Genomic DNA, 20,252 nt, shown 5'->3' on the forward strand with positions numbered 1-20,252 from the left:
TTAAATTTTGAAAAGCAAGAAGGTTCCAGAAAAACATCTATTTCTGCTTTATTGACTATGCCAAAGCCTTTGACTGTGTGGATCACAATAAACTGTGGAAAATTCTGAAAGAGATGGGAATACCAGACCTCTTGACCTGCCTCTTGAGAAACCTATATGCAGGTCAGGAAGCAACAGTTAGAACTGGACATGGGACAACAGACTGGTTCCAAATAGGAAAAGGAGTACATCAAGGCTGTATATTGTCACCCTGCCTATTTAACTAATATGCAGAGTACATCATGAGAAACGCTGGGCTGGAAGAAGCACAAGCCGGAATCAAGATTGCTGGGAGAAATATCAATAACCTCAGATATGCAGATGACACCACCCTTATGGCAGAAAGTGAAGAGGAACTAAAAAGCCTCTTGATGAAGGTGAAAGAGGAGAGTGAAAAAGTTGGCTTAAAGCTCAACATTCAGAAAACAAAGATCATGGCATCTGGTCCCATCATTTCATGGGAAATAGATGGGGAAACAGTGTCAGACTTTATCTTTTTGGGTTCCAAAATCACTGCAGATGGTGATTGCAGCCATGAAATTAAAAGACGCTTACTCCTTGGAAGGAAAGTTATGACCAACCTAAATAGTATATTGAAAAGCAGAGACATTACTTTGCCAACAAAGGTCTGTCTACTCAAGGCTATGGTTTTTCCAGTGGTCATGTATGGCTGTGATAGTTGGACTGTGAAGAAAGCTAAGCACTGAAGAATTGATGCTTTTGAATCATGGTGTTGGAGAAGACTCTTGAGAGTCCCTTGGACTGCAAGGAGATCCAACCAGTCCATCCTAAAGGAGATCAGTCCTGGGTGTTCATCGGAAGGACTGATGCTGAAGCCGAAACTCCAATACTTTGGCCACATCATGCGAAGAGCTGACTCATTGGAAAAGACCCTGATGCTGGGAGGGATTGCGGACAGGAGGAGAAGGGGATGACAGAGGATGAGATGGCTGGATGGCATCACCGACTCGATGGACATGAGTTTGAGTGAACTCTGGGAGTTGGTGATGGACAGGGAGGCCTGGCTGCTGCAGTTCATGGGGTCACAAAGAGTCGGACACAACTGAGCAACTGAACTGAACTGAACTGAAATTTTGAAAAAGTCTATTCATTACACTATAAGATGTATACTAGAAGAAGCTAATTACAAAGAACATAACTTTCAAAGGGTCAATATAAAAAATATGTTTAGAAAAGCCTTCTAAAATCATTGAGACAAAGTTTATCAGTACAAATAAGGGCAAAGTCAGTAATTCTGATAAAATGTTTCTTTAAAAAAAATCAAATAACCATAATATACCTTACTGGTTAGAATGTAAATTCATGCAAGCATTTTGTAAAATAATTTTTCATTTTTAAAAAAATTGAAAATGCATATACTAGTCTACAACCCATTCCTAGGGATATACCCGATGCACTGAGATGTGTTCAGGAGTGTTCATAGCAGCAATATTTCTAATAGCAAAGTTTTAACAACAAGAAAAGTCCATTGATAGGAAGATGACTGGATTGTGGTATATTCACATAATAGAATCCTATGCAGTAATGAAACTGAGTTGAGTACAGCTCTATATATCTCAAAAGGGATAAGTCTCATGATGGTATTAAATGAAAAAAGCAAGTTACAATAAAAACCAAAAAACATAATACTTCTTATATGAAGCTCAAAGGCATATGAAGTATAAATAATATATCATTAAGGGATTCATGGATTATGACAGAAAACAAGAAATAATGTATATAAATTTTAGAAGATTAGTTACTCCTAGGAGGTGATGAAAAAGGGAGAGGGGAGTTGGTACAGAGAGGAAAGTTCAAAATTATTGCTAATGCTCTATTAACCTTTGTGGAAGACTTGAGTATTTTACAATTATTTTTGCACCTTATACCTTTATATTATTTATTTTAGGATACATGAAGTATTTTATAATAATAAAAATTAGTGAAATAATTTTTTATTCATACTAGGTATGTAGGGAGCAGAATTTTAATTGTTTAACTTAATCTTATTTAGCCTCTCAAAAGAGCTGTCCTTAAAACTATAATTTATTCAAATACATTATAAACTAATTGAATTTAAGATAGTATTTGGAGGTCTCAAGTTCTTGAAAATAATTGTGCCTGTTGAAAGATTAACATATGAGCAACCAATTAAAACATTTAATTGAAAATATTAACCTTACATTGACATAAAGTGTAAACACAATCAACTTATTTTAAAATTCCCATTTGAAATAATTAACATCTTTTGAAAATGAAAGTTATAATTTTTATTCATTTAAAGATGAATTCCTAACAATAATATTAAAATACAATTACATTTCAAACTGTTTTAGTCATTACTTTTGTTTTTAACTGTAACATTACATTAAAAAAATTATAACCTCTTTATTGTTAGAACTGACAAAAATACCAAAAAATGTACTTATATAATAAGACACAAAATGAAACAAATTTGGTGTGAGTGTGTGTTCAGTGTGAATTTTACACGTAACATTCTCTACAAATTAACAACTTAAGGGAAAAAGCTATCATTGTGAGTCCAGGAAGTCATGGTTTAGAGTTGAGAGGAAGAACTCAAATCTTCTCTCACATCAGGCATGCTGACCCCAGGGCCTTTTCAGATGTTGTTGCCTTTGCCTGGAATGTTCTCTTTCCTTAGGTATCCTCATGGATACCATCTTCACTATATTCAGATCTCCACTCACCTTTTCAGAGAGATTTTTCCTTGTCATTTTATCTAAAATATTAACTTCAGTTCAGTTCAGTTGCTGAGTTGTGTCTGACTCTTTGCGACCCCATGGACTATACAGCACATCAGGCCTTCCTGTGCATCACCAACTCCCGGAGTCCACCCAAGCTCATGTCCATTGAGTCAGTGATGCCATCCAACCATCTCATCCTCTGTCATCCCCTTCTCCTCCCACCTTCAATCTTTCCCAGCATCAGGGTCTTTTCCAATGAGTCAGCTCTTTGCATCAGGTGGCCAAAGTATTGGAGTTTAACCTTCAGCACCAGTCCTTCCAATGAACACCTAGGACTGATCTCTTTTAGGATGGACTAGTTGGATCTCCTTGTAGTCCAAGGGACTCTCAAGCGTCTTCTCCAACACCACAGTTCAAAAGCATCAATTTTTCGGTGCTCAGCTTTCTTTATAGTCCAACTCTCACATCCATACTTGACCACTGGAAAAACCATAGCCTTGACTAGACGGACCTTTGTTGGCAAAGTAATGTCTCTGCTTTTTAATATGCTCTCTAGGTTGCTTATCCCATCCTTAATAGTTCATACCTCCTTATTTCTCTTCATTTTCCCTCTATTGCATTTACTGTATTCTTTTTTAAAAAAACTTTGAATTGTATATTGGAGTATAGTTGATTAACAATGCTGTGTTAGTCTCAAGTGTACAGTGAAGTGATCCACTTCTACATATATTTATTTTTTTCAAATTCTTTTCCTATTTGGTTGTTACATAATATTGAGCTGAGTTCCCTGTGTGGTACAGTAGGTCCTTGTGCAGTTGTTTTCTAACATGCTATTTATTTTACTGTTTTTTCCTATCTGTCTCCAAAACAGAATTTAATTTAAATTCTCAAGGATAGGGATTTATGTATTTTCTTTCCTATCCATTTGTCTATCCAACCATACATCACTATATCACCAATATATTAATAAATATATTAAATATTTGTCAAATGAACACAAGATGAATGAATGTCATTATAAAATAAGAACTATCCATCTTTAGTAGATCAATAGTTTGGGTTAAAATAAGCTTAAGTAACTGGGTTAAAGTATACAATAGACCTGTATCTTTTACAAGTTCATTGGAATCCAAATTGTTACAAACAATGCAAAATGAACTAATTTCACCATAAAGTGTTAAGAGATATATGTAAAAATTGTCACAAAAGAGTTTAGTGGCAAGTCTTATATATCACAATTCTGCATTGACAAGTTTTAGAGATACTTTATTGTTGGAGAAATGAATAAATGTTTATATTTGTTTTAATTAATATTTTATTTAAAGGTATATTACATGGCTTATCAATTTAGAATAGTTTAGGTAGAGAATTAAAAATTCAATTAAGCACATAATACAAAAGTGTTAACAGTAAATTTAAAATCCTAGTTTAAGCTCTATATTTTCCATCTCTGTCACCATATGGGAAAACATCATCTGTGCTCGCAATAAATAATGTGATTTACACCCCTAACCCCAGGTTTGGGCTCTAGTGCTCTTCTCACTATGCCTTATCTGGGCTGCTTAGAGAAAGTTGAATCCATGTTTTGGAGTAGGGAGTTTTCAAGGTGGGCTGGGGTTTTTGTTAAAAAAAAAGCAAAGAATGCTTTTAAAGGTTTGCTGCTGCTGCTAAGTCACTTCAGTCGTGTCCGACTCTGTGTGACCTCATGGACGGCAGCCCACCAGGCTCCCCCGTCCCTGGGATTCTCCAGGCAAGAACACTGGAGTGGGTTGCCACTTCCTTCTCCAATGCATGAAAGTGAAAAGTGAAAGTGAAGTCGCTCAGTCATGTCTGACTCTCAGCGACCCCATGGACTGCAGCCTACCAGGCTCCTCCATCCACGGGATTTTCCAGGCAAGAGTACTGGAGTGGGGTGCCAGGTTCAGTGGTGGCATAAACAATTTTCAGAAACGACATGAAAAGTGGTTTTCACTGGAAAGATTGTAATGAAACGAGAACAAAAGTGAAAGTGTGAGTCGCTCAGTCACATCCAACTCTTTGCAACGCTATGGACTGTAACACTCCAGGCTCCTCTGTCCCTGGAATTCTCCAGGCAAGAATACTGGAGTACGTAGCCATTCCCTTCTCCAAGGGATCTTCCCAACCCAGGGATTAAACCCAGGTCTACTGCATTGCAGGCGGATTCTTTACCATCTGAGCCACCAGGGAAGCCCAGAAAGATTGTGCTAATTTGGCTAATTCGAATAAGAGTAAATTGTAGATAAGACAGCTTACATCTGTGAAAAGCAGGGGTCAATAATGATATTGGAAATAAATTTCTTTACACATAACTAGTACTATAGTTCATGTGATTATATTCAAATAGAAAACTCTTCTTTGGTTTAATTGTACGTTACCACCTGCCTATACTCCTGCTCTGTGACCCTGGGATATGCCCAGGATTCTACAGAACACATTCCTTTTCTGTCAGCTGCCTTCACGTCAGGTTTTTATCACTCAGGATCCTGAATAGAGCCTGCAGGCCTGATGAAGGGAGACTTAGCAGACTCCTTCACCTTTGCTCCTGTGGGTTTTGCATCCGGTTCCTTCTCCTGCCCCTGTAGAAGCAGTTGATGAAGTTTGTGTTTTTTCTCAGATATGAAGAACAGACGCCATGGCACCCCTTAGATTCATCTAGTCCTGAAACATGGGTCCCAGGTCCACAAGGCCCCTCTTCTGCGGTTTCCTGTGATTGCTCCCCTGTGATACCTCAGAGTTCTTTTTCTGCCTTTTCAATTAACAACCTTATTCCTAGTTAAAATTTTTTCATATTGCATTCTTTAAAATAACTTATGATTCTGTCTTCTAACTGGTCCCTGACTGATATCTATCTCTCATCCATTCCTACTCTCATCTACAAGGTAATATCCATCAAAAGTTGCTGTGAATCCTTCTGTACATTTCACCCTGCTTTTAGAATTACACGTGCATGCAAACACACACACACACACACACACACACACACACACACACAGAGATACACACAATGTGTAATCTGCAGAGCCTTGAATATTTTATCATATAATGCTTCAGATCAGATCAGATGAGATCAGATCAGTCGCTCAGTCGTGTCCGACTCCTTGCAACCCCATGAATCGCAGCATGCCAGGCCTGCCTGTCCATCACCAACTCCTGAAGTTCACTGAGACTCACGACCATTGAGTCAGTGATGCCATCCAGCCATCTCATCCTCTGTCGTCCCCTTCTCCTCTTGCCCCCAATCCCTCCCAGCATCAGAGTCTTTTCCAATGAGTCAACTCTTCACATGAGGTGGCCAAAGTACTGGAGTTTCAGCTTTAGCATCATTCCTTCCAAAGAAATCCCAGGGCTGATCGCCTTTAGAATGGACTGGTTGGATATAATGCTTAGGGAAGCCCAAACTTCTCCCAGATTCTTTTAAACTTCTTGGACCATCTCTTTCATGTATCTTTCTCCTCTGTGTCCCATGGCTTTACTGGTTGACTCTGGACCATGTTAACCCAATGTGAAGTCCAAAATCTCCCTGAGTTTCCCCGGAGAGAGTGCAGTCCCACAGAAGCACTAGTGGGCATCAGACTTCGCTCATAATTCCATATGGGGGTGAAAGAAAAGCTTACAGTAGTTTATACTAAAGATTTCTACCCCCGAAAGTTTTCTCTAATTTGTTTTAGAAATGAAGGTTTTCACTTTATGTGTAAAAGCTGTACTGTTCAGGGCATAGAGATTCATGATTTTTATATGATTTTGACTGTGTAGATCACAATAAACTGTGGAAAATTCTGAAAGAGATGGGAATAACAGACCACCTGACCTGCCTCTTGAGAAACCTGTATGTAGGTTAGGAAGCAACGGTTAGAACTGGACATGGAACAAAAGACTGGTTCCAAACAGGAAAAGGAGTACGTCAAGGCTGTATATTGTCACCCTGCCTATTTAACTTATATGCAGAGTACATCATGAGAAACGCTGGGCTGGAAGAAGCACAAGCTGGAATCAAGATTGCTGGGAGAAATATCAATAACCTGAGATATGCAGATGACACCACCCTTATGGCAGAAAATGAAGGGGAACTAAAAAGCCTCTTGACGAAGGTGAAAGAGGAGAGTGAAAAAGTTGGCTTAAAGCTCAACATTCAGAAAAAGAAGATCATGGCATCTGGTCCCATCACTTCATGGCAAATAGATGGAGAAACAGTGGAAACAGTGTCAGACTTTATTTTTTGGGGCTCCAAAATCACTGCAGATGGTGATCGCAGCCATGAAATTAGAAGATGCTTACTACTCCTTCGAAGAAAAGTTATGACCAACCTAAATAGCATATTGAAAAGCAGAGACACTACTTTGCCAACAAAGGTCTGTCTAGTCAAGGCTATGGTTTTTCCAGTGGTCATGTGTGGCTCTGAGAGTTGGACTGTGAAGAAAGCTGAGCGTTGAAGAATTGACGCTTTTGAACTGTGGTGCTGGAGAAGATGCTTGGGAGTTCCTTGGACTGCAAGGAGATCCATCCAGTCCATTCTGAAGATCAGCCTTGGGATTTCTTTGGAAGGAATGATGCTAAAGTTGAAACTCCAGTACTTTGGCCACCTCATGCGAAGAGTTGACTCATTGGAACAGACTCTGATGCTGTGAGGGATTGGGGGCAGGAGGAGAAGGGGACGACAGAGGATGAGATGGCTGGATGGCATCACTAACTCGATGGACATGAGTCGGGGTGAACTCCAGGAGTTGGTGATGGACAGGGAGGCCTGGCATGCTGCAGTTCATAGGGTCGCAAAGAGTCGGACACGACTGAGCAACTGAACTGAACTGACCTTTTATCTATTTTAAAACATTCGTTTCAACATTCTTTGTTCATCCTAGACATTTTTGTCCGCATATCCATTCCTTGCCCACCTCTGCTCTTTATTATGGTAGCTGCTGTATGAGTCTGTGTTTCCCAGGTTCCCAGGTTTTCAGATGGGTTTGTCAGTGGGAGAAAGATAAGAGTGTGAAGGAAAAGAAGAGTTAAGGTGCTTATCCCCCTTCCTCCTGCCTCCTGTCTAGGCTGCTTCTCCAGGTGACTCCAGCTTCCACCAGCCAACCCACAGTGGTTTTAGCAACAGGGCATTGCAAACACTGCTTCCTTCCTTTGCCCCTCAGCCTGGTGTCACCATACCCTCTTCCCTTGTGATATCTCAGCAACTCCACACCTATGGGCAGTTCTCTCCATTAAATTCTCTATACTGAAAATATTTGCAGTGGTTTCCATTTTCCTAGTTAGACATGACCAAAACACCATTTCAAGGCTTCTGATTTGTCTGACGTGGACCTTGCTGGCTTTTGTTGTCGTTTTTACTGTTTGCCTGACTTATCTTCATCGGTTTCTGTGTTATGTCTATCTTCCTTTAGTGCTTCTCTTGTAAACAGCACAGAACTGGGTTTTACTTTTTAGCTTATTCTAAAAGGATTTTTACTGTTACAAGGTAAAGTTAACTCTTCTGCATTTATTGTGATCACTTTTTTTTTGTTATCCTATTTTATAATCTTCTTAGTACGCTTTCTGTTGTTCTTTCAGTCCCTTTCACGATTTTTGACTGATTAATCAAAATTTTTTTGTTCCCTTTAACAGGTTGAATTTTCTAATCTTGTATTTAGGCATTGAGGTTTTTTTTTCCAGACTTTATTTTTTAGAGCAGTTCTACATTCACAGCAAAATTGAGAGGAAGATGCAGATTTCCCATATTCTCATGCCCTTATATATGCATATATTTCCCCCATTTACAGCATCCGCCAATAGTACATTTGTTATAAAAGATGAACCAACATTGACACGTCATAGGTGTCCAAAGTCCACAGTTCACATTAAGGGCCACTCTCGGTGTTACACATTCTATGGGTTTAGACAAATGCATAAGGACATGTATAAGGATACTTACCATTATAGTATCATATAGGATATTTTCACTACCCTAAAATATTTCATCCCTTTTCCTTCTACTGATGATCTTCTTACTGTCTTCATAGTTTTGCCTTTTTCAGAATATCATATGTTTGAAATCAGTAGCTCATATCTTTTCAGTGCTGAATAATATTTCATTGTCTGAAATTACCACAGTTTATTTATTCATCCCACCAGGCTCCCCTATCCCTGGGATTCTCCAGGCAAGAACACTGGAGTGGGTTGCCATTTCCTTCTCCAGTGCATGAAAGTGAAAAGTGAAAGTGAAGTCGCTCAGTCGTGTCCGACCCTTAGCGACCCCATGGGCTGCAGCCTACCAGGCTCCTCCGTCCATGGGATTCTCCAGGCAAGAGTACTGGGGGGGTGGGGTTCCATTGCCTTCTCTGATTTACTCATCTACTGAAGAATATTTTGGTTGCTTGCAAGTTTGGGCAACTATGAGTAAAGTTAAAAATATCTCAGTGCAGGTTTTTTGGACAAAGTTTTCAAATCCTTTGGGTAAACACCAGTGGGCACATTGCTGAATGGTATATTGTTTAGTTTTGTAAGAAGCCACCAAACCGTCTTCGAAAGTGGTTGTGCCATTTTGCATCATACCAGAAGTGAATTAAAGTTCCTGTCACTCCCACATCCTTGCCAGCATTTGGTGGAGTCAGTGTTCTGGATACTAGCTGTTCTGCTAGGTGTGTAGAGGTGTTTTAAAAAATTATTAGTTTATATAACTTCGGCTGCGCTGGGTCTTCATTGCTGCATGCGGGCCTTCTCTAGTTGCAGTGTGTGAGCTTCTCCTTGTGGTGGCTCCTCTGCGGCAGAGCACGGGCTTTAGGGCAATGCAGGCTTCAGTAGCTGTGGCCCACGGGCTTAGTAGCCCCGTCACATGTGGCATCTTCCCAGAGCAGGGATCAAATCAGTGTCCCTGCACTGGGGGGCAGACTCTTAACCGCTGAGCCACTAGGGAAGTCCTCTGCTGTTGTTTTGATTTACATTTTCCTGATGATGTATGAACAGGCTTCATAGTGGCTCAGAGGGTAAAGCATCTGCTTGCAGTGCAGGAGACCTGGGTTCGATCCCTGCCTGGGTCAGGAAGATCTCCTGGAGAAGGAAATGGCAACCCACTCCAGTACTCTTGCCTGGAAAATCCCATGGACGGAGAAGCCTGGTAGGCTACAGTATGATGTAGAGTATCTTTTCATATACATATTTGACATCTCTATATCTTCTTTGGTTTAGTATCTGTTAACATGTTTGGCCCATTTTTTTCACCAGGTTGTTTATTTTCTTACTGTTGAGTTTAAGATTTTTGGTCTATTTTGGAAAGTCATCTTTACCAGATATGTCTTTTACAAACATCTTTTCCATCATGTGACTAGTCTTGTCATTCACTTGGCGCCGCGTTTGATAGAATAGAAATTTTAAATTTTAGCGTCTTCTAACTTACTTCTTTCATGGATTGTGCCTTTTGTGCTGTAACTAGAAAGTCATCACCATGTCCAAGGCTATTTAGGGTTTCTCCTATGTGATCTTCTAGAGGGTTTATTGTTTTGTGTTTTATATTTAGGTCTGTGATCTATTTTGAGTTAAGTTTTGTGACAATATTGAGTCCTCCTAACCATTAATATAGAATATCTCTTCATTTATGTGTCTTTGATTTTCATCATGTTTGGAATTTTATTTATATAGATCTTGTACATATTTTGCTAGATTTATACCTAAGTATTTCACTTTTTAGATACTAATAAAATGTTATTGTATTTTTAATTTCAAATTCCACTTGCTGGTATATAGAGAAACAATTGATTTTTATATATTAACCGTGTATCTATCCTTCAAGTTTTATTTAAAGTGTAGTAATTATATAAAGTTATAGTACTATAATAATTATATGTTATCAATTATGATAGTATATATAATCACTCAAATCAAAAGTGTAATAATATAATTAAAATAATATGATATTATTAATTATAATGTATATATAATTGCTCAAATCAAGAGTGTAGAGCATGATGACTTTTTTAAATGTGAGCACACTGTGTAATCAGCACTCCAGAAATGTCCTTGTTCTTTTTCAGTCACTTTTCCCCCCAAAAGTTACCCCTAATTTTTGGCAACCTTTTTTGAGTTTACGTTTTTCTGTTACATCAGTGTCTATAATCTCTGAAACAAATAAAACATTGAGCATTTCTATAAGCTTGTTGCCTGCTCCAAGACTCAGTTCTTTTTATATTATCTGTAATTTAAAAAAATGACTATTTTAGCTCCAGAGTTTTTAAATTGTTTTAAATTTTTTGTTATACCTCTTGTTTTTATAAGTATCTGTTCTAAACACTAAGCTTTAGAAGTACATTATCACTCTTGTTTTGCTGTTACTCTAGGATTTACTGATTGCTTTTCTCTCCAATGTGTTTTATATCCAAGGTTTTCCTCTTTTTTGGATATATACATGTAATTCTTTATTTCGCCTGAATATATAATTGGGTAATTTTCCTTTTCAGAAAAAAAAACAAATTTGCTGGTATATTTTTGAGTCCAAGAAGTGTTTAGCTTGTCTTCATATGCTAATGATAAAATGCGCTGTTAAAGGATTCAAGGATCATAGTATTTTCTTCAAAGCAATATAGACATTTCTTCACTGTGTTTTAGCACTTAGCATTTTATGATACATTCAGTATATGTTTATTTCTCTTTCCATTGTAATAAAACTGTTTTCTCATAGTATTTTTTTTTTTTACTGCTCTGAACCTCTGAATTCAGAAACAATAGCAGGATATATTTGGGAATGTGTGTCTACTTCCAATATTTCTTTTTAGTGTTTAGATGGCACTTTAGTTATGAAAACTCAAGTCTTTCCCATATAATCTATACATATCACTTGTCTTTGCTTTACATTCTTAAACTGACTTTTAAATAAACTGCTTTGGATTTGAGTGTGTGCATTTTGTTATTCTGTCTCCCACTGTGTTTCATTTTATGCTAATCATATTTTTATTTGTTTAAGATTTTTTTAAAACTTTCTAAGTGTACTTCTTTATCAGCCTGCTCTTAATATGTGGATGCAACATTGCTTTCTCTGTCACAAGGAATATTTCAATTTTTGGCAACATTTCCTTCTCTTCTCTACATTAATGCTGTTTTCTTGGGAAAACATTTGTTTTACTTTTATAGGGTAATATCTCACTTTCATGCCATTATTTTTTTTTAAGTTCATGTTGACTCTTTCTTGTCTAGAATAGTCAATGTTAGTAGCTGATGTAGAGCTCTACCTTAATATATGTTGAATTTACTTGAAAATACTAAATACTAAAACATAAGGAAGAAATTCCTATATAGCAACCTTAGGTCCTTCTTCCTCCAGTCATAAATGGGAATGTTATCTATCGTTTTATGGGGTTAGGAGATGTGGGCCAGTTTCTTTTAGGCTGTATAGGCTAACACTGTGGTGGCCTGAAGTTGCCTAAAACTGCTGCATTTCTCTTTTTGGCTCTAATATCCACTTCAACTAAAGAGCCTCTTGATGAAAGTGAAAGAAGAGAGTGAAAAAGCTGGCTTAAAACTCAACATTCAAAAAATGAAGATCATAGCATCTGGTCCCATCACTTCATGATAAATAGATGGTAAAACAATGGAAACAGTGAGAGACTATTTTCTTGGGCTCCAAAATCACTGCAGATGGTGACTCCAGCCATGAAATTAAAAGATGCTTACTCCTTGGAAGGAAAGCTATGAACCAACCTAGACAGCATATTAAAAAGCAGAGACATTACTTTACCAACAAAGGTCTGTCTAGTCAAAGCTATGCTTTTTCCAGTAGTCATGTGTGAATGTGAGAGTTGGACCATAAAGAAAGCTGAGTACTGAAGAATTGATGCTTTTGAACTGTGGTGTTGGAGAAGATTCTTGAGAGTCCCTTGGACTGCAAGGAGATCCAACCAGTCCATCCTAAAGGAGGTCAGTCCTGAATATTGGAAAGACTGATGCTGAAGCTGAAACTCCAATACTTCGGCCACCTCATGCGAAGAACTGACTCGTTGGAAAAGACCATGATTCTGGGAAAGATTGAAGGCAAGAGGAGAAGGGGACGACAGAGAATCAGATGGTTGAATGACATCACTGACTTGATGGACATGAGTTTGAGTAAGCTCCGGGAGTTGGTGATGGACAGGGAAGTCTGGCGTGTTGCAGTCCATGCGGTCGCAAAGAGTCGGACACAACTGAGCAACTGGACTGAACCCACTCGAAGAACACTCCAGCAGCCCACAGCTTACTTCTGCTTCCTCATCCTGCTGACTTTGTATTTGAAAATTTTGGGGGCCTTCTTGAAAAAATTATTATTCATTCCTTCAGTCACATCCTTGTTTGTCTTGATTAGGTTACAACTCACTTTGATCTCAACCTCAGTTCTGTCCCAATATTTTGTGTCCTGTAGATAATTTCCAATGTTTCTTGTCTTACAGTGGAAAAGTTCTTAGCCCTTTATTCTTCTATCAAATAATTACTGTTTTTTAATTTTGTGTTTGTCATGCAGTGGGATTTTTTGAAGGATGGATTGGTAATTTTTAAAGTGTGTTGTTCAGGGTACTGAATAAGATGCTTTTTGGTCAGTTTCAATGAATTCCTACTACCTGAGATGACCTTAATCCAGTATGGTTAGTCTGATGAAGCATCAGTACCTGACTGATAAAAACATCCTTTGAGAATTTGGAAATACAGCAAAACTGACCCGTTCCCAATGCTTATCAAGTGGCAACAGGATCTTTACTAGTATTTTAGCATCATTCAACTCTGGATATTGAGGGTATTCAACCTGTAGTCTCTGAGTCTAGAGAACCAAGGTTGGCTAGATGAGGGATCTGAACCAGACCAACCATTAGACATAGCCAAAAATTATCTCTTGCCAACTTTTTGAGTGATTCTCTGAAATCCAGGTTCCTTACTCATCTCTGTGATAACACACATTTAGCTAGGTTCCTGCATGGTTCATCCTTGCCTATGACACAGGCTTTAACATTCAGCCTGTTTGAACAGGACCCTAAACCCATGACTGACCCTTGATAGGTATCTTTCTCTAAGAGACGTCAAAGCTATCTCAGTACTTACTTACAGCTGGTGCCTGGGATCATGTCCAAATCCAGAGAGCTGCTTGAGCAGAAAGTTCCATCTATTTGTCATTGACCCAGAAACTTCAGAGACGGTCACCTAGCTGTTCAGGCTGGCTCATTGGGCATCGAATACAAGCTTTATACACAATACTTTAGATTGATAACCACTTTCTTTGGAGGTCAAACTCTATTTCTACATCACAAACTTAGTCTTTGCCCAACAAAATCCTATATACTTTGACAGCCTATAGCTGAGGTCCAAGCAAATCTCTTGACTAAGGTAATTTTATGGCAATTCTCAGGGGATTGCTTCAATTTTAAAAATGTACTTGATGGTTAAAAATTGTTATCTATGGCTATTAATATTGTAAAAGATTCTCTTTCTTTCCTTCAGTTCAGTTCATGCGCTCAGTCGTGTCTGACTCTTTGCGACCCCATGAATTGCAGCACGCCAGGCCTCCCTGTCCATCACCAACTCCCAGAGTTACCCAAACTCATGTCCATCGAGTCGGTGATGCCATCTAGCCATCTCATCTTCTGTTGTCCCCTTCTCCTCCTGCGCCCAATCCCTCCAAGCATCAGGGTCTTTTCCAATGAGTCAACTCTTCACATGAGGTGGCCAAAGTATTGGAGTTTCAGCTTCAGCATCAGTCCTTCGAATGAACACCCAGGACTGATCTTCTTTGGGATGGACTGGTTGGATCTCCTTGCAGTCCAAGGGACTCTCAAGAGTCTTCTCCAACGCCACAGTTCAAAAGCATCAATTCTTTGGTTCTCAGCTTTCTTCACAGTCTAAATCTCACATCCATACATGACCACTGGAAAAACCATAGCCTTGACTAGATGGACATTTGTTGGCAAAGTAATGTCTCTGCTTTTGAATATGCTACCTAGGTTGGTCATAATTTTCCTTCCAAGGAGTAAGTGTCTTTTAATTTCATGGCTGTAATCACCATCTACAGTGATTTTAGAGCCCCCCAAAAAATAAAGTCTGACACTGTTTCCACTGTTTCCCCATCTATTTCCCACGAAGTGATGGGACCAGATGCCATGATCTTCTTTTTCTGAATGTTGAGCTTTAAGTCAACTTTTCCACTCTCCTCTTTCACTTTTATCAAGAGGCTTTTTAGTTCCTCTTCCCTTTCTGCCATAAGGGTGGTGTCATCTGCATATCTGAGGTTATTGATATTTCTTTCCTTAAATCTACAGTAAGTATATATCACATTTTCAAGAAATTAAGCCCCAAACTTATTTTGAACTACTGTTGATAATAATTACATTTCTACCTAAGAATGGAATGCAGGGATGCTAAAAGATGATATAACTATTGAAGGAAGTAGCTTTGCAGATTGTGAATCAGTAACTTGGGGGTACTTTCCCACCTTCCACTGCTCCTCTCCTGATACTCCCAGCCTATTTTTCTACAGAAAATTACTAGAATCAAATGATTTGAAGTATATTTCATTAGTGAGGAGGTAGAGATTTAATGTGTTACAATCCATTTTACTGACTGTGCTATTTGCTACCTATGTTTCAGTTGTAGAAATGTTTAAATATTTAGATTCTTGACTTTGATAAATTGATTAATAATGTATAGTCTATTGACATTTCTGAAGCTCTGTTCTACCCCAAATCACAGTGTCTGCTGAATAATTAATATCCAGGCTTTATATTCTTCTTGTTCCTCCACTGGTATCATTTGAGTTTTGGACCATAGTTGGTACAGTAGCAATAACATGCACTTTAATAACATTCTCATTTGAATTTCAGCATTACCAGTTTCTAGGCTGGTGAATTTGGTCAAGTCATTTAATAGCTCCAAGCTTCTTTTTCTCCATTTTATAATTATGAGATGAGTAATATGACATATATTTATGAAGGGAGTAATACCTACTTCATAGAGTGAAGATTAAGAGAACAAGGTCTGGAATTAAATTGCTTGAGTTTGAATCCTCATTGAATGACTGCCTATCTAACGTGTCAAAGCCATTACTCTCTCCAAGGCTATTTCCTCATACATAAATTGAAAATACTAGTGATATCTTCCTCACAGGATTGTAGTAAAACATACAGGTATATTTTATGTCAGAGTTAAGCATGTTATAAATATATAATACATTTAAATATTTTATGATTATCACAATACATTAAAAATATGGTTATTGCTTTCCTTTCTCTCTTACTCCTCTTGTCGTTACACCTTTTATTTTACTGTGGTATGGAATACAATCACATTCCGCTTATCTATTATTTATCTACATCATACATTGTGGGGAAATCTAGAAATAGTCAAAACAGTTGTGAAGCAGGTGCACAATGGAAAAGGGCTTCCCTGATAGCTCAGTTGGTAAAGAATCTGCCTGCAATGCAGGAGGCCCTGGTTCTATTCCTGGGTTAGGAAGATTCCCTGAAGAATGGATAGGCTACCCACTCTGGTATCCTTGGGCTTCCTTTGTGGCCCAGCTGGTAAAGAATCCTCCAGCAATGCAGGAGACCTGGGTTCTATCCCTGGGTTGGAAAGATCCCCTGGAGAAGGGAAAGGTTACCCACTCCAGTTTCTGGCCTAAAGAATTCCATGCAGACTTGACAGTTATTGTATATATTGTGATTGAACAGTTTGCTGAAGAAACAGGCACTTATTCAGTTTTTATTCAGTTATTATTGCACATCCTTCAAAGACTGTTTTTTTGTAAAGTTGTGGCATATTTTTCTATATGCCTTATAGTTTGCTTATTTGTTTATCATTATTGTTATTTTAAATATTTGTTCTTTTTGTGAGATAGCTCTCAATTAGATCATCCTGGTTTATAAAGATGCTATTGATTTTCTGTACACTTCTTGAGCCCAGAAACTATGTTATATATATTTTTTTATTCTACTGGTTTGTTTGTATATCAGAGGTGTGTAAACTTTTTCTGGAAAAGGCCAATGGTGAGTATTTTTTTAATCAAAACTACTTAACTCTGTAGTTTCAGGATAAGAACAGCCATAAACCATGTATAAAGAAATAGATTTGGACCATGGAAGTTACTGAATTTGGATCATGATAGGTTTGATTTGGCCCATGGACCTTATTTTACAGACCCCTAATGTATGTAGTCATTTAGGGCATTTTTGTTCTTAAAGATATACCCTAAGCCTCTTATTCAGGTGGTGCTAGTGGTAAAGAATCCACCTGCCAATGCAGGAGACACAGAGATGCAGGTTCAATCCCCAGGTCAGGAAGATCCCCTGGAGTAGGAAATGGCACCCCACTCCAGTATTCTTGACTGGAAAGATTCCATGGGCAGAGGAGCCATAGAGCCATGGAATTTAGCCTCCCCAAAAATTCCATGGGGAGGCTACAGTCCATTGGGCCACAAAGAGTTGGACATACCTGAAAAAACAATGCATATTGCTTGACTATTTAGGGTATTTTTGTTCTTAAAGCCATATCTTAAGCCCCTTGCTTCTTTTTATTATCATATTTCATGGGCTAGGATTTCTGTATTATAGTATTGTTCAGTGACACCAATTACCAATACCAGTAATTCTTGCCCTTTTCTTGAATTTATTGGGATTCATTACAAAATTTGAGGTTAAGAATGATGTCGTCTTTAACTTAAGAGAGTTTCTTTCTATTCCTACCTTGTCAAAAGATTTTATTCTAGATAAATGTTTCTATTTGAAAATTTTCTACATCTGTTGAAATAATTGTATTAGTTTGTCCTTTACTCTTTGTGTTGACTGATTTTATAATTTTGAAAGATTTTTGCCTTTCTAAAATAAATCCAGCTCATTCATGATGTATTATTTTTATACACTATTGATTTAATTTGATACTATTTTGTTATTTTTACATTTATACTTGTAAGTAATTTGGACTTAATTTTCTTTTGCACTGCCCTTGATTGGTCTCAGCCTAGGGATATAATAACATCAAGAATGAGTTGGAGAAGTTTCAGTATTTCAGTGTTTTTGGAAAATTTTGTAAAGCAGAGAGAGAGGGAGAGAGAGAGATTTTTGGGGTCAAGTTAACAAAATTATCACATGAAATTTGTTGGGGAGAGATGGTTTTTAGATTGTTAGTTCAAATTATTTAATGTTTGCTGGCTTATTAAAAATTTGTTTTTGAGTAATTTTGGTGATTACAATATTTTTTTAGGAAATTTTACATTTCATCTATGTTTTCAAAGCTACTGGCACACACACACACACACACACACACATTTGTAGTATAAGCAGCTTTTGGCAGGGAAGAGCTCTCTGCAGGAGGCACACTTTTGTCTTAACCTTAAACCAGGCACCCCCATGTTCCACTCATCTCTGGCTCAAGTACAGCTTTCAAGTCTTTAAATCACATACTAGTTTGCCTAGCTTGTCAATTCTTTCCATAGATCAAAGAAGTAGAAATGATGAATACATAGTTAAGAGATGACCAGTTCTCTTTCCTGGCTTCCCCCACAGTAATCTCCTGAACAAACTATGTGAAGATAACATCTGGAAGAAGATCACCAGGAGTGGACAAGCCTGCACACGATGGGGATGACAACAACCCCGATCCCCATCTCAGTGATTAACTGAGGTTCTTTCCTTGTTTCCCTTTAAAAATTTCAAGGCCAGACAGAATCTTTATAGGCAGTTTTTTAGGGACACTGAGTCCACCATCTCCCCAGATTGCTGGCATTCTGATTAAAGATACCTTTCCTTTCTACCATTTGTATTGATTTTGTAAGTGACTAGCACTGGGACCCCCTATTCAATAACAATAATTTTAACTTATAACATCTATAATTATGTATAAGTTATCTATAATGTTTCTTTTGAATTCCTAATTTTGCTAATTCATGACCTCTCTGTTTTTCCTTGATTAGTCTTGCTAGCAGAGAAGGCAATGGCATCCCGCTCCAGTACTCTTGCCTGGAAAATCCCATGGGCGGAGGAGCCTGGTGGGCTGCAGTCCATGGGGTCACTAAGAGTCAGACACGACTGAGTGACTTCACTTTCACTCTTCACTTTCATGCATTGGAGAAGGAAATGGCAATCCACTCCAGTGTTCTTGCCTGGAGAAGCCCAGGGACGGGGGAGCCTGGTGGGCTGCTGTCTGTGGGGTCACACAGAATCGGACATGACTGAAGCGACTTAGCAGCAGCAGCAGCAGTCTTGCTAGAGATTTATAAATAGTACTCATCTTTTTAAGAAACTTGATTTTGGTTTTGTTATTCATCTCTGTCTCTTTCTCTTTCTTTGTATATATACACACATTATGTACATATAAAGTTTGAATAAATATATAAAGTATGAATTTTTATTTTTATGCTTATTTCCTTTCTACAACTTTATTTGAATTTTTTTCTTGCCCTTTTTTATGTCTACTTTAGTTGAATATTTTGTTCATTTATTTTCAGTTTTTAAAAGTGCTTATTAAGGGTTCAGAATTTCCTAAGTACTCATTTAGCTGTAACCTAAAATTTTGACATTTGCTATCAGTAAATTATGGATATTTTATAATGTCCTTTAATTTAGTAATGCATGTTTTAGTCTCCAGTGTGTAATGGTATTTTGGGAATTTTACTGTAAATTAAAATTTTATTGCATATGATTAAAGAATATTTTCATTATATCAGATTTGTGTTGAGACCACGTAGCCCTGTGTAGGATAAAAACCTCAGTCTTATGTTTCATACACTCCTTGGCTTGCTGGGGTGGTGCAGCATTAAGGACCAGGGAATTCACATATGGGTAGGTTCAGGAATGCCGGCAGGTAGATGTCAACTTACCAAGAAAGCAAGCCTGTAGTGTTCCTCAGTAATCTTAAGCTTTCTCATTTGTCAACCTATCAAACTTTATGATGCAGATTTTTGTAGTATAACGTCTTGCATTTTTACATTCTATTCCTTGGCATCAGGTATGTGTTTTACTTAAGGACAATTTACAAATCAAAACAGAAACTTGCAATAAACTCCCTTTACAGTTGTGGATATAAGAAGACTCAAATCCCCTTAGGCTTGATTGATAAAACATGGCATTTATCCTATTTCCACGATGATGTTCAGCAAACTTTATGACAGAGGGAAACAGCTGGTAAAGTGGGTTCATTGAAAGGTGAAGGTAATACAGCCATAAAAAACAAGAGGATAATGATTTTAAAAGGGATAATAGTTGTAACAACACCATTAACCTTTTGCTTCAAATTATTGAATGTGTGGTCCTTTTCAGAGGTCTAATCAAAGGTTTTCAGTAACTGCAATGTGGGAGAGAAAAGAAGTGATATAGAAATTGCTGTAATTTTTTCCCTTCAAATTATTCTTTTCCCTAATCCATTAAGAGATCAAGACCATTGCTGGATTTGGGCTTTTTTTTTTTCTTTTTTTTTTAGCGTTTATAAATTTGCTTTGTAGTGGAGAGAATGTTAAAGAATGTAGACATATATCCATACAGTAGACCAGGATTTAAATACCTGATTGTAAGAACA

The 20,252-nt window shown here is 37.8% G+C and overlaps 1 long non-coding RNA gene across 1 annotated transcript in view; it reads left to right on the forward strand.

Moving 5' to 3' along the window:
* LOC112443229 (uncharacterized) overlaps positions 1-18,489 on the forward strand; it is a 30,129-nt gene extending 11,640 nt beyond the window's left edge. The window contains exon 3 of the long non-coding RNA XR_003031551.2: positions 18,245-18,489. This is a non-coding gene — a long non-coding RNA (uncharacterized lncRNA). The remainder of the gene's footprint in view (positions 1-18,244) is intronic.
* The last annotated feature ends 1,763 nt before the right edge of the window (positions 18,490-20,252 follow it).

Source organism: Bos taurus, chromosome 21, assembly GCF_002263795.3.
Source record: "Bos taurus isolate L1 Dominette 01449 registration number 42190680 breed Hereford chromosome 21, ARS-UCD2.0, whole genome shotgun sequence".
In the NCBI taxonomy this organism is placed as follows: Eukaryota; Metazoa; Chordata; class Mammalia; order Artiodactyla; family Bovidae; genus Bos; species Bos taurus.